Source organism: Nomascus leucogenys, chromosome 16 (assembly GCF_006542625.1).
Source record: "Nomascus leucogenys isolate Asia chromosome 16, Asia_NLE_v1, whole genome shotgun sequence".
Classification (NCBI taxonomy): domain Eukaryota; kingdom Metazoa; phylum Chordata; class Mammalia; order Primates; family Hylobatidae; genus Nomascus; species Nomascus leucogenys.
In genome coordinates, this window is record NC_044396.1 from 13,802,614 (window position 1) to 13,817,093 (window position 14,480).

Sequence of the window (14,480 nt, forward strand, 5' to 3'; positions counted from 1 at the left end):
TTGCAGCACTATTCACAATAGCCAAGATTTGGAAGTGATCTAAGTGTCCATCAACAGATGAATGGTTAAAGAAAATGTGGTACTTATACACAATGGAGTACTATTCAACCATAAAAAAGAATGAAGTCCCATCATTTGCAACAACATGGGTGGAACTGTAGGTCATTAAGTGAAAGTAGGCAGACACAGAAAGACAAAGTTTGTATGTTTTCACTTTGTGTGAGAGCTGAAAATTAAAACAACTGGACTCATGGAGATAGAAAGTAGAGGCAGGGAAGAGTAGTGGAGTATCAGGGGGAAGTGAGTATGGTTAAGGGGTACAAAAAATGGAAAAAAATGAATAAGACCTAGTGTTGGATAGCACAACAGGGTAATTATAGTAAATAATGACTTAATTGTACATTTAAAAATAACTAAAAGAATATAACTAGGTTGTTTGCAATACAAAGGATAAATGCTTGAAGGGATGGATACCCCATTTACCACGGTGTGATTATTACGCATTGCATGCCTGTATGAAAATATCTCAGGTAACCCATCTATATATATACCTACTATGTACACACAAAAACTAAAATTTAAAGTAAAAAAAAAAAGGATTCTCAAGAAACAGTATGAGGTGGAGTAGAAAGCTGTTGGGAGTTGGTGCAGGGCAAGAAATCAGGGACAGGGGAGATGTTTTTAAAAATTCAATTTTATTTTGCATCTGTTGTGTCATAGGCACAAGGTACACCAAGCTGTAGAAGAGATTATCTCTCTCCTTAAGTTATTTTTAAAAATCATAGTAACTTAGAGAAATTTGTCTTTTTAGGAGGAAAGAACCAGATATCCCTAATTATCCAAGCATTAGCTAAACCCACCTAAGAGAGACAATGGGTAGAAACAGTAAAGTTGTTCCCACCAGTTAATGACTACTAATTGAATACTCATTGTGTCACATTAATTTCTATATATTATCTCATTTAATACCCTCAAGAATTTCTCATAAGATAGGCATTGTTATTACTGTTGTACATAGAAGGAAATGGAAGCTCAGATACGTAAAGTAGTTAGTACAAAGTCAACAGCTGATAAGTGGTCTAGCTAGGATTCCAACCCAATGCAAAGTAGTTACTATTGACTGTTTCTTACGTGCCAGGCGGTGATAGTATCTCATAATATCTAATAAATTTCAAGAACAACCCTCTGAAGTACCATTATTTTGTGCAAATTACAAATCAGGAATCTGGGACCCTGAGAGTTGCTAATGGCACACAACTGCCAAGTGACAGGTTTTTTGACCCCTTTCCTTGATTGTGCTTCCCCTGGAGGTGGGACAAGGAAATGTTAGGGCAAGGAAGAGACAGACCACGACTCTGAGGAGCAGCCTGTCAGGGGAAGTTATGAAGCGATGGTGGATTCCAGTGGCCTAAATGGGAATCACTTGCTTATAGACTCATTTATATCCATAATAACATACGCTATCTGTAAATAGTTGGGTATGCTTTAGCTAAATGTTTAGTAAATTTGCTTTTAATCTCATCCATACAGCATAAGCATTACATTCTTCCCAGGAAACTTCTAGACATAAAGGCTCAATTTAAGAACAACGGCAAGGGATTGACTGTGTTTAACATTAATCCTACTGACTTTACTGACCATCTCAGACTTTATACTGGTGCCCAGGCTGACAAAGACCCCTCCGACTGGATCTCTCCACTTCGTTGGAAGAATAATGATAATAGAATTTATTTTCAGCCTGTTCTTGAAACTTGCTGTTCCCATTAATCCTCATTATCCTCCTTTAGTCTTCTGGGTCATCTCACCTGAACGTCTTAGAGCTTTGCTTCATTTTAGGAACCGCAGGCAACCACGTAGGTAAATAAAGTTTTTATTCTTCCCTGATCTCATAAAAGTAGAGTTGTGACTCAGTTATATTCTCCAGAGAGCCAAAGTTATATGTGTTCGGGCAAGGAGTTAGTCACACAAACAGAGCGGGGTTGCTAAGCAATGTAATACACATTTCATTAATTACAATAGCACTTTTGCTCTCAGTGCCCTTGATTATGGGGGATTCCAAGTTGAAGCCCTGAGGACATAGGAACAGTGAGGTCCGGAAGGGCCCATATGTGGTGTCTTTTGGTTCAACCCCATCATCTTATTTTTCCTTGTCAAATCTTTTCAGATGATTTCACACTTTATGGTCAGGAGTAAAACAATAAGACATGAAAATAGGAGCCAGGGCTGATGAGCAGGTCAGTCAGCTGAGATATTAACACATTAGGGCTTTATTTGTGTGCAGGCATGTGAAATAATTCAACCCTAAAACACCCACAGCTGACTTCTACTGTTTTTTTTTAAGGTTCCAGCTTACATATCAATTTTTTCCAAAAGCCACCCCAAAAGGATTAGGTGTTTTCTCGTATGGATATTTATTATTTCTGGTTATATTATTGTTGTTTCTTGTTGTTAACATCTAAAACCCTTCCAAGTTTGGGGAGGAATTGTCTCATAGTAGTACTTGTGGGATCCTTTACTCCTTGTACCACTGAGGAAGCTGTAGAGGGGGACATTCTTTCTCTCCCAACCCCTAACAATCTAGGACTCACCCAATCTGACCCTACTTTTTGGAATTTTGGATCACACGTGAGTGACACAAAGATAAAAGAGATGGCCAGAATTCATTTCCTGTTTCCAGGGGCAGGGGTAGCTGCCTCATGGAAGAATTGTTCTTTCCACTTGGTGTTTGGAGCCTTCTGGGGTCCTCCTGCTGTAGTACGTAGCTAGTCAGGTATGAGCAGGGCAGGAGAGGGCTCCCCCAACATACACAAGGAGTGTTGGGCAACCATCAGTGATAGTCAGGTGGTTGTTAGCTGTCCCTCTAAAGTAATAATTGGTCACAGCCGGCACCAGGGAAAGGTACTCTCCTAATAGGTAAAACACACCTGAAACTGGTGATCAGTGGCTTCCCAATAAGATCTCAGGAGTGGGGAGAAGTAATGGAAGACCCCGGAAGTATGTCAACATGTAAAAGCCCAAGTCAAGCGGTAAAGCCGTGCACTTGGTCTCTCAAATTACCCGCTTGGCCCTCTTCCAAGTGTGCTTTCCTTCCTTTCATTACTGCTCTAATAAGCTAACTTAGTTTTAATAAACTAACTCCTGCTCTAAAACTTGCCTTGGTCTCTCCTGCTTTATGCCCCACAAATTCTTTCTTCTGAGAAGGCAAGAATTGAGGTTGCTGTGGACCTATACAGGTAACTACTGCCATTAACATATTTTGGTGCCGTGTGTCTCGGAAACCTTCCTCTGTAACACTCTCACCTTCTGAGCTTGCTCTTCCAGCCTTTCTAGATCCTATGAGCCACATATTGAAGTCCCTGTCCCCATAGCCTTCCAGAGAGTCTTTTTGTCTAAATCAGCCCGAATCATTTCCCAAACTTGACCCAGGAACCCTGATTATGAGCCATTTTCCCATGAGCTCTCAAGAGCATCTGTATTAGTTTCTGATGGTTGTTGTAACAAATTATCACAAATTTTATGGATTCAAGTAACACAAATGTATTCTGTAATACTGCTAAGGCTGCAAATCTGAACTCAGTATCACTGGACTGAAATCACATATTGGCAAGACCGTGCTTCCTCCAAAGACTCTAACGGGGAATTTGTTCCTTGCCTCTTCCAGCTTCCAGTTTCTGGTGGTTGCCAGAATTCCATGGTTAACGGTTTGTGGTTGCATCATTCCATTTTCTGCCCCAGTGGTCACATTGCCTTATCATCTTCTGTCTGTGTCAAACCCTTGCCTCCCTTTTATAAGAACATATGTGATCGTATTGAGGGCCTACCCTGATAATCCAGGATAATCTCCCATCTCAAGATCCTTAACTTAATCACACCCATAAAGACCCTTTTTTGCCATATACGGGAACATTCACAGATTCTAAGGATTGGGATGTGGATATCTTGGGGGGCCATTTTTCACCTACCCCAGTATCCTCAACTGTATGCTCAAGAGCTCTGCAGCTCTTGTGGTCCATTTACTTGCCTGTCTCCTGTACTAGACTGCGAATTCTTGGAGCTCAGAAGCAATTTGTCATGCCTATCATTTATCCCTGGTGCTACCCTTCTGGTAGGCACACAGAAATACTTGAATGAATCAATAATCAAGTTAAATTCAAGATGCAATTCTTATTGCATCTGTTTTTTAGCACAAGTTTGGAAATTTAAAAATTTAGGAGGAAATTGTTTCTCTTGTAGTAGGCACATAGGTTTCAACACTATTTCTCTGTTTAATAGAGTTAGTTTGCTTTTGAACTTCTAGTGGCTCTTCTCTACGATAACCCTAAGTCAGAAGACGTGAAGCATGCAGATGCCATCCAGCTCCCAGGGCAGATATTGCTAATCTTTTCTGAAAAGCGCAAACACAGCCTTAGAATCTTTGACACAGTGTTCCAGGCAGCCAACTCAAGGCAGCTGAGTGAAGTTGAACTGCAAGATAAAACTTTTCATGTCATTACACTCAGAAGATAAAAAAAAAAAAACCAAACTGCTCAGTCTGGTCCCACTTTGCTCAGAGACTCTCATTATTTCTTTTCTTTTTGTTTGAGACAGGATCTCACTCTGTTGCCCAGGCTGGAGTGCAGTGGCGCAATCTTGGCTCACTGAAACCTCTGCCTCCTGGGTTCAAGCAATTCTTTTGCCTCAGCCTCCTCAGTAGCTGGGCCTACAGGTGCCTGCAACCACATCTGCCTAATTTTTGTATTTTTGGTAGAGATGGGGTTTTGCCATTTTGGTCAGGCTGGTCTCAAACTTCTGAGCTCAGGCAATCCACCTGCCTCGGCCTCCCAAAATGCTGGGATTACAGGCATGAGCCACCGCGCCTGGCCTCTCTCATTATTTCTAACGTAAAGTATACTTCAACTAGGATCAAGCATACTACATTCATTCTCCGTAAGTTCATAACGTTCCTCTCCCCTCTCTCCTATCTGGGCAATAACCCCCTTTAGGTTCCAAAGCAACTCCCCACTTCAAACAGAAGAGATTTTTCTTTAACCCTGACACATACAATCATTTATTTTCATGCTGCCAAATGCAATTTGTTTTCTCTCCAGGTCTCCAATTATTATCAGCACCTACTTGCCCCAGGAAGGCTCCTTTTCTTCCTCCATCATATTGACATTTAATTTATGATCTCTCCTCAAAATACAAAATGTTAAACACTTCATTTCTTGTCTGCGTTTCTCAGAGGAGACTCATGACCTGCCAAATGCTGCCATTGATTGCCAGTTGGTGCTGATGTGCCCTGCCCCGCACCTTTATGTCTGGTTGAGGGGACTGCTCCAGGGGTACCTGATCCTGACAGTGGTAACATGAACTCGATCTCTGGGCCAATTAGAGGGATCCACAGGGCTCTGACCTTTCCTTCTGGACGGGGTAATTTCAATGGTACAGTGAATAACACTTCCAATACAAACAGCTTAGTCACTGTTTACAGTTTTAGAGTAAAAATTGCAAAGAAAAGTCTCTGTTATGTAGATATTTCAGGTTACTGTTCAGTGCCAGTATCTTTTGGGGATGGGACAGTCATTAGCTTTGGCAATTAACAGTTCCCAGAGCAATTTCTAAAACACAATTTCTGCTTGTCCACCAGGCCAGAATTAGACCAATTAGAAATAAGTCATCTGCTGTATTATTCACTTTGAAGCATCAGAATATGGCAGTGTTGCTCATGTCTAGGTTATTTTCCAGTGCATAATGCCAACCATCTGATATTTGCACTGTGTGATTACTGAAAGAAATAGTAGTGAGGGCAGCTTACCAACAGGACATATTGCAGGGAGGCCTCTCAGCTGCAGTAAATGGGATCTTGGATTTGGATTCTTCAATGTCCATCTAGAAAGCGGGGTGAGGGCTGCACTCCTTAGATGTCTGGTATTTCGCTCTTGGTTTCAGCCACACATAAACATTTGGGCAAGGCTTTGAGGCACACAGTCAACACTGATTAGTGTTGTTTATAACAAATAACTAATGACCTTAATTTGAAAAGCTTTTTTTCACCCCCTATTATCTGGTTGCAGGAAGGCAAGCATGTTCTCAGAGAAAGGACTCCTGTCAAATGTTGGATTCTTAAAGGATAAGGGCATGACAAGAGCAAAGACCTTGGGAAAGCTGGTCTGTTGCTGTTTGCAGAAGGTTCTAGAGCAGTGCTTCCAAAACTTGAATGTGCTCACCAACTTCAAGCCACAAATCACAGTTCTGCACTGGGGCCTTGGAGTCTGGATTTCCAGTAAGTTCCCGGGAGATAGCTAATGCTCCTGGCCCATGGACCACTCTTTGAGGAACAAGGGCTTGTATCAATGATTCTTCAGTGGGGGCAGAGATGGCATATATAAGAACTGAAGGAAATTCTTTCAGAATACACATCCCCCGCTTTTCCCACCAGGACTATCAAATTGGGGGAAATGAGGGCACGTATATTTATTTAAGGCTTTATTGAGGCATAATTTATTACCATAAAATTCACCCATTTTAAGTGAACAATTAAATGATTATTTGTATTAGTTGTACAACCATCATCACCACAATCTTATTTTAAATAATTTCCATCATCCCAAAAAGAAAACTTACTGTTTGCCATCATTCCCCATTTCCACCCCTAGCTCTAGAAAACTATTAATCTATGATCTGTATCTGTAGATTTACCTTTTCTGGACCTTTCATATAAATGGAATCATTTAATATGTGGACTTTTCTGCCTGACTTCTTTCACTTAGCATGGGGTTTTTGAGATTCATCCATGCTGTAGCATGTATGCAGTACTTCATTCCTTGTTACAGGCACATGGGCTTTTAAAAGCCTTTCATGGTGATTCAGTGGCCTCCTGGTTGAGGACCACCATATATATATATGTGTGTGTGTGTATATATATATAAAAGTGTATATATGTATATATGTGTATATATATATGTACATACCTTATCAGTTTAGAAATTATCATCTTCTTTTCAAAATTAGGAAGCTGAGAGGCTAAACAACTCCTCCAAGAAATTATGATTGAAGCCAGTATCTTTTGCCTTCAAACCCAAAGCCTTTTCCCTGATACATACTCTTTATAAATGCAGCAGATAGCAGGTCTGAGGTTATCTCAGGCACACAGTGCTCTTCCAGAACTCACCAGAATTCAACCAGGGTAAGACTTTGCATCAGTCTTAACAAAGGGTAACATTCAAAAGAAGTACACTTCCAACTTCAATAAAACCTTATAAAATGATTTAAGTCTTTATGGAAGTCCATGGACAAGGCACAGAAGAGGGGCATTACATTGCATCATATAGAGCAAACTAACAACCCACCTTACATGCCACCTCTTCCCCAAATTGCACCAAGTCTAGCAGCTGTCTCCTCCTCTAGGCCATACTTTCTTTTTGTTTTTTTTTTTCTTTTTGAGAAGGAGTCTCGCTCTTTCACCCAGGCTGGAGTGCAGTGGCGCGATCTTGGCTCACTGCAGGCTCCGTCCCCCGGGGTTCACGCCATTCTCCTGCCTCAGCCTCTCCGAGTAGCTGGGACCGCAGGCGCCCGCCACCACGCCCGGCTAATTTTTTTTTGTATTTTTTTAGTAGAGATGGGGTTTCACCGTGGTCTCGATCTCCTGACCTCGTGATCCGCCCGCCTCGGCCTCCCACAGTGCTGGGATTACAAGCGTGAGCCACCGCGCCCGGCCCTCTAGGCCATACTTTCTATCTTCACTCTCCCTTAGCCCTTTTCCCTCAAACTCTAGCTTCTGCTGGCTGGCTTGTCTTCTGCTACCTCCTTCAGGGAGCTGTGATTTTCTTTGGTCTGGGAGTACCTGGCCCTCTTAATGAAAATCACCTTAGTCTTTCTCAGCATTCTCTCCCTTCTCCATTTGTATCTTTGTCCATTTCTTAGAGTGGCACTCCAAGAATTTGTAAGGGTAAAGAAGCCCATGACTAATTTTTAACTTTTTCTGTCCTGTTCACAAGCGTTGGAGATAGGTTGTGTTTTGGGCTACCATAGCCACCTTTTGAAGGGGCTTCCAGGGGCCAGCCATGAATGCTGACTGGCTGAAGTCCAGTCTAAGGAAGGATAAAATCCATCCCTCTTCTTGTCTGGTCTTCCTTGGCTCGCTGCCATCCCAGGGCTCCTATTCTCAATATCAGGCTAGATTTAACCTTTTTGGTAAACACCTAGTAACAAAATAATTGCTTAAGGAAACTTGATCTGTTTAAAATGTCATAGTTTTCACCTCATCCCAATCTAATAGTTTTCTTCTTGTTCTGGACACAGATAAGCATCTGTTCATAGCATCTCTTGTGATTAATTATTAATTTATTAATTATAAAGATATTCAAGTATATAATTATAAAATTATAATTAAACAATTAAACATTATATAATAAAACAACTATTATTAATGATTATTAATTATTAATTCAGGCTATTCCATGCTGGGTGTGGAGCAGAGCATTGTGGCACATCAACAGTTTGAGTCTCTCTGATCTTCACTTTGTCCATGTCCTGGGCGCTTCTCCCTGCCTTGAGCTTCCTTTCCTTATTTAAAAATGAAGATCTGGCTACTTAGAACCTCAGGATCTCAGAAGGACAGAGGTGGAAGGGTCCTCGGAGCTTCTCTTAAACATTCTTCATTGTTCAGGTGAAGAAACCAGGATCCCCTGGGGTGAAGTGTCTTGCAATTATTGTCAGCATTTTAGCTGTGCTTGTATGTGAAGTTGTAGGAGAAACAGAAGGGAAAAAGTAAAGAGAACAGATTCTATAGAAAGCCAAGAGTGATATAGCAAAAGCTGGAAAACAGTGACATTTGAAATGGAAGTGAATTCCCAGACAAACCGTCTCTCTCTCACCCGTTGTCTGGGTCAGAGGAGTGTTGCGAATATTAAGTATAGTGCTAGAGGTAGATGGCTGACACATTATGGTTTTAAGAGACAAAAAGATTCTGAATAGCTTCTGGAAATGACACATCTAACATGGTCCTGGTACACTGCAGGTGCTGAATAAATATTTGTTGGTTGATTCAGGTAAGATGACAAAAGGTAGACATGCTCCATAGTGTGTGCAAAATTAACACGTTGGGGTTCCTGCATTTGGCTTGCAGGTCTCTTGGGTACTGGTTTGCAGGTCTCATTGTAAAGCTCTTTAAAGCTTCCCATTAGTGAAGAGACTGTCTACCTGCAGCAGATTCAGCTGAGTTCAATTTCACAGTCAAGACATTCTGAGTGTTTCCTCCTCCTTAATCTTTCCTAGAAAATGGAGTTCAAAGGGAATAGAAAGGAGAGGCAGGGAATGTTACACCTCATGGGTCTGATGTCTAATTTTTGTTTAGTAGTAACAATGCTTTATAGCTTGCAGAACAATCTCACATACGTTCTCTTATTCAGTTCCCTCAGCAACTCTGTCAAGCCTGGGTTCCCGAGAACAAACATTTGGCTGCCTGATCCCAGGTCAGTGCCTGTTTTCTGCCTGCTCTGAGTTCTTTCGGGCCTGGCCACCCTGTGAGGTTTCCATGGCACCCTGAACAACATCCCAGCATCTCGGGCGGGACCTTTCCTGAGTGCTGCCTCCTAGTCAGTGCATCCTCTGGCAGAGCTTCTCTTGAGGTTTGGGGCTCCTCGCAGCCCTTGTTTCCCTCAGGAGATGTTCTGTGCTCAGAGACCATGACTCATGAGCTACAGGAAGTTCTTGGCATGCTCCCTGCATGCTGAAAGAAAATTAATGGCTCAGCGAGTGTTTGGTGAAGGAGAAGGGTGCAGGCAATGGCAGCAAAGTTCTCAGCTGGAAAACATCTGCTGGTCCATGGGGAGGTTGTCCCTGGATTGGCAGAACTGGGGAGTCCTACGTGGAATTGTGGGCCAGACAGTGTTTATGTTGAGGTCTCAGGTTGTGATAGTTAATACTGAGTGTCAACTTGATTGGATTGAAGGATGAAAAGTATCGATCCTGGGTGTGTCTGTGAGGGTGTTGCCAAAGGAGATTAACATTTGAGTTAGTGGGCTGGGAAAGGCAGACCCACCCGTAATCTGGGGGGGGCACCATCTAATCAGCTGCCAGCATGGCTAAAGTAAAGCAGGCAGAAAAACATGAAAAGACTAGACTGGCCTAGCCTCCCAGCCTACCTCTTTCTTCTGTGCTGGATGCTTCCTGCCCTTGAACATTGGACTCCAAGTCCTTCAGTTTTGGGACTCGGACTGGCTCTCCTTGCTCCTGAGCTCACAGATGGCCTATTGTGGGACCTTGTGATCAAGTGAGTTAATACTTAATAAACTCCCTTTTATATATATAATTATCCAATTAGTTCTGTCCTTCTAGAGAACCCTGACTAATACAGATTTTGGTACCAGGAGTGGTTCTAGAGGAACAGAATAGGAAGGATGGAGTTCTTTCATTGGTTTTGGGTTTCTGGTGTTGGCAGCTTAATATGATTAGACCCAAAAATGCTAAGGACCCTACTTCTAATAGTATGGAGAACACTGATAGTCCTTGGTGTGAACTGTTTAGAGAGTTATGCAAAATAAATGCATTTGATGCTCCTGATTCACTGCTCATGAGAGGCAAGGAGTCTAGTGATTCTATACATAATACCTTTGACCATATGTGGAGAACCAAAGAACATAATGAAGCTGGTTGATTGTTTCTAAGTTTAGTGGACAAAGTGATGAACTTTGTCATCACTGTGTTAGAGTCAGGGATTCTAACTCCTGGCTTCAGAAGCAGAAACTGAGCCTCAAATCTGCTAAGATTTCCCTGAGTGAGAGTCTTATCTGCTATAGAAAAAGAGCTGAAATTGTGGGGAAAAAAGCACAAGCTCTTATCATGTAAGGGGCTGACCTGCAATGAAAGGAGCATGCACAGCCTCGCCAGGTGTCTACTGCTAAAGTGAGGGCGTTGATTGGAAAAGAATGGGACCCTGCAACTCGGAATGGGGATGTGTGGGAGGACACTGATGAAGCTGGGGACACTGAGCTTGTAAACTCTGATGAAACTTTTTTTTGCCAGAAGAAACAGCTTCCCCATCGCCTCCCTGACCCATGCTGCCATCAGCCTTTCTCCCTTTGTCTGAGGAGATAAACCGTGCACTGACTGAGGCAACAGTGATGGCCTCCCCTGAGGCAGTTGCCAGGCCAGATAATGTTGATTCTCCTCAGGAGCCACGCCCAACACCCCTGTTTGCTTCTAGACCTATAACTAGACTAAAGTCCCATTGGGCCTGTAGAGGTGAGGTTGAAATATGACCCATGAGGAGGTGCACTTTTCGAGTGTCCTCAAAAAGAGTGTACTCGAAAAGAACTTCTTGAGCTTTCTAATTTATATAAGCAGAAATCTGGAGAACAGGCATGGGAATGGATATTAAGGGTGTGGGATAATGGTGGAAGGAACAGAGAGTTGGATCAGGCTGAATTTATCGATTTGGGCCCACTAAGTAGGGACTCTGCATTCAATGTTGCAACTCCGGGAGTTAAAAATGGTTCTAATAGTTTATGTGCTTGGTTAGCTAAAATATGGATTAAAGATGGCCCACTATGAGCGAGCTGGAAATACCTGATCTCCCTTGGTTTAATGTAGATGAAGGGATCGAAAGGCTTGGGGAGATTGGGATGGTGGAGTGGATTATTCACTTTAGACCTACTCATCCCAGCTGGGAGGGTCCAGAAGATATACCCTTGACAAATGCCTTACAAAATAGATTTGTGAGGGCAGCACCTGCATCTTTGAAGAGCCCTGTAATTGCTCTTCTCTGTATATCAGATTTAACAGTGGGAACTGCAGTCACTCAACTACAAAATTTAAATACAATAGGAATAATTGGATTCTGAGGTGGCTGGAGCCAAGTGGCAGCACTCAAGTGTCAAAGGCAAGGTGGGCAAACTACTGCAATGGACAGCAGAGGCAAAGATGCAATCAGAGTAGTCTGACTCATGTAGAGCTCTGGCATTGGCTAATTAATCACGATGTTCCTAGAAGTGAAATTGATAGGAAGCCTACTGCATTCCTACTTAATTTATATAAGCAGAAAACTTCTAGGTTGAATGGGCAAAAAACTAATTTGAACTATAAAAACAGAAAATCACAGCCCCTCAATCAATGTCCAGACTTGAGCCAGTTTACAGACCCACAACACCTTGAATGAAGGGGAGGCTGGGTCCCCTTGAGGAAGGACCCCACTAGACTACTGACAATTTATGCTGTTAATCTTTCTCCCATCCAAGCCAAGGAGACCTCCGGCCTTTTACCAAGGTAACTGTGCACTGGGGAAAGGGAAATGATCAGACATTTCAGGGACGATTTGACAATGGCTCTGTGCTGATGTTGATTCCAGGGGACTCAACATGTCATTGTGGTCTTCCAGTTAAAGTAGAAGCTTATGGAGGTCAGGTAATTAATGGAGTTTTAGCTCAGGTCCAACTTATAGTGGGTCCAGTGGGTCCCTGGACTCATCCTGTGGTCATTTCCCCAGTGCCAGAGTGCATAATTGGCATAGATATACTTAGCAGCTGGCAGAACCCCCACATTGGCTTCCTAACTGGTAGGGTGAGGGCTACTATGGTGAGAAAGGCCAAATGGAAGCCATTAGGGCTGCCTTTACCTAGAAAAGTAGTAAATCAAAAACAATATCTCATCCCTGGAGGGATTGCAGAAATTAGTGCCACCACCGAGGACTTGAAAGATGCAGAGTGGTGATTCCCATCACATCCCCATTCAACTCTTCCATTTGGCATCTGCAGAAGACAGATGGATCTTGGAGAATGACAGTAGATTACTGTAAGCTTAACCAAGTGGTGACTCCAATTGCAGCTGCTATACCAGATGTGGTTTCATTGCTTGAGCAAATTAACACATTTCCTGGTACCTGGTATGAAGCCATTGACTTGGCAAATGCCCTTTTCTCCATTCCTGTCCATAAGGCCCCCAGAAGCAATTTGCCTTCAGTTGGCAAGATCAGCAATATACCTTTACTGTCCTACCTCAGGGGTGTATCAACTCTCCAGCTTTGTGTCATAATCTTATTCAGAGAGACCTTGATAACTTTTTGCTTCCACAAGATATCACACTGATCATTTACATTGATGACATTAGGTTGATTGGATCCAGTGAGCAAGAAGTAGCAAACACACTGGACTTACTGGTGAGACATTTGTGTGCCAGAGGAGGGGAAACAAATCCAACTAAAATTCAGGGAACTTCTACCTCAGTAAAATTTCTAGGGGTCCAGTGGTGTGGGGGCTGTTGATATAGTCCTTCTAAGGTGAAGGATAAGTTGCTGTACTTGGCCCCTCCTACAACCAAGAAAGAGGCACGATGCCTAATGGGCCTATTTGGATTTTGAAGGCAACACATTCCTCATCTGGATGTGTTACTCTGGCCCATTTATTGAGTGACCTGAAAGGCTGCCAGTTTTGAGTGGGGTCCAGAACAGGAGAAGGCTCTGCAACAGGTCCAGGTTGCTCTGCCACTTGGGCCATATGACCCAGCAGATTCAATGGTGCTTGAGGTGTCAGTGGTAGATAGGGATGCTGTTTGGAGCCTTTGGCAGGCCCCAATAGATGAATCATAGTGGAGGCATCTAGGATTTTGGAGCAAGGCCCTGCTATCTTCTGCAGATAACTACTCTCCTTTTGAGAGGCAGCTCTTGGCCTGTTACTGGGCTTTGGTGAAAACTGAATGTTTGACTATGGGTCATCAAGTCACCATGCGACCTGAACTGCCTATCATGAACTGGGTGCTTTCTGACTCATCTAACCATAAAGTGGGTTGTGCACAGCAGCATTCCATCATCAAATGGAAGTGGTATATATGTGATCGGGCTCGAGCAGGTCCTGAAGGCACAAGTAAGTTACATGAGGAAGTGGCTCAAATGCCCATGGTCTCCACTCCTGCCACTATGCCTTTCCCCCAGCCCACACCAATGGCCTCATGGGAGTTCCCTATGATGAGTTGACAGAGGAAGGGAAGACTAGGGCCTGATTCACAGATGGTTCTGCATGATATGCAGGCACCACCCAAAAGTGGACAGCTGTAGCACTACAGCCCCTTTCTAGGACATCCCTGAAGGACAGTTGTGAAGGGAATTCTTCCCAGGGGGTAGAACGTTGAGCAGAGCACCTGGTTGTGCACTTTGCATGGAAGGAGAAATGGCCAGATGTCTGATTATATACTAATTCATGGGCTATAGCCAGTGGTTTGGCTGGATGGTCAGGGACTTGGAAGAAGCATGATTGAAAAATTGGTGACAAAGAAAGTTGGGGAAGAGGTATGTGAATGGACCTCTCTGAGTGGCCAAAAACTGTGAAGATATTTGTATCCCATGTGAGTGCTCACCAACAGGTGACCTCAACAGAGGAGTATTTAAATAATCAAGTGGATAGGATAACCTGTTCTGTGGATACCACTCAGCCTCTTTCCCTTGCCACCCCTGTCATCGCCCATGAACAAACTGGCCATGGTGGCAGGGATGGAGGTTACACATGGGCTCA

General features: G+C 43.0%; 1 long non-coding RNA gene across 1 annotated transcript; it reads left to right on the forward strand.

Moving 5' to 3' along the window:
- Positions 1–6,074: 6,074 nt before the first annotated feature.
- On the forward strand, positions 6,075–9,432 carry LOC115830664. Its single transcript, XR_004026214.1, has 3 exons — positions 6,075–6,262; positions 8,431–8,647; positions 9,390–9,432. It is a non-coding gene; the product is annotated as an uncharacterized LOC115830664 (long non-coding RNA).
- Positions 9,433–14,480: the final 5,048 nt, after the last annotated feature.